The sequence below is a fragment of the Suricata suricatta genome, chromosome 3 (assembly GCF_006229205.1).
Source record: "Suricata suricatta isolate VVHF042 chromosome 3, meerkat_22Aug2017_6uvM2_HiC, whole genome shotgun sequence".
NCBI classification, from domain to species: domain Eukaryota; kingdom Metazoa; phylum Chordata; class Mammalia; order Carnivora; family Herpestidae; genus Suricata; species Suricata suricatta.
Window position 1 is genome coordinate 128,254,873 of NC_043702.1, and position 557 is coordinate 128,255,429.

The window sequence follows — 557 nt, forward strand, 5'->3', positions numbered from 1 at the left end:
GTAGCTCTGCCATTTTAACACATAATTTCTTCCCCTGTGGCCCAAGATGGCAGTGCCAGCCTCCTGCATCACAGCTGAATCCAGTCAGCAAGAAGGACAAAACGGAGAGCCATTGCTCAGAAAGTACACATAGCACTTCTGTTTAAATGCGACAACTTAGTTATATGGCCACACCTAGCTTCAGGTGTGGCTGAGAAATGTTTTCTTTAGTCTATGCAGCCATGTCCCAGCTAAAAATCGGAGGCTCTGCTCCTCTAGGAGAGGAAATGGATTATTAGGGGATAACAGCCTTCCCAGGCCCTGTGTCCTCCTAATTGTTTAAGGCAGTTTGAGTTGGATTTCCTATTGCAACCAAACAGAAACACATCCTACCTGATACAGCCTCATAAAGCCCACATTTACCTGCCATCTCCAATCACATGCTGACGGATAAAAATAAGAAGCCCTTCCCTGGATGCATCTCAAGGTCTTTCCTTGTTTTTCTCCTCAGGCTTGGGACAGCACCTGGCACATAGAAGCATTTGATAAATATTTGCTGAATTGAACAAAATTAACCA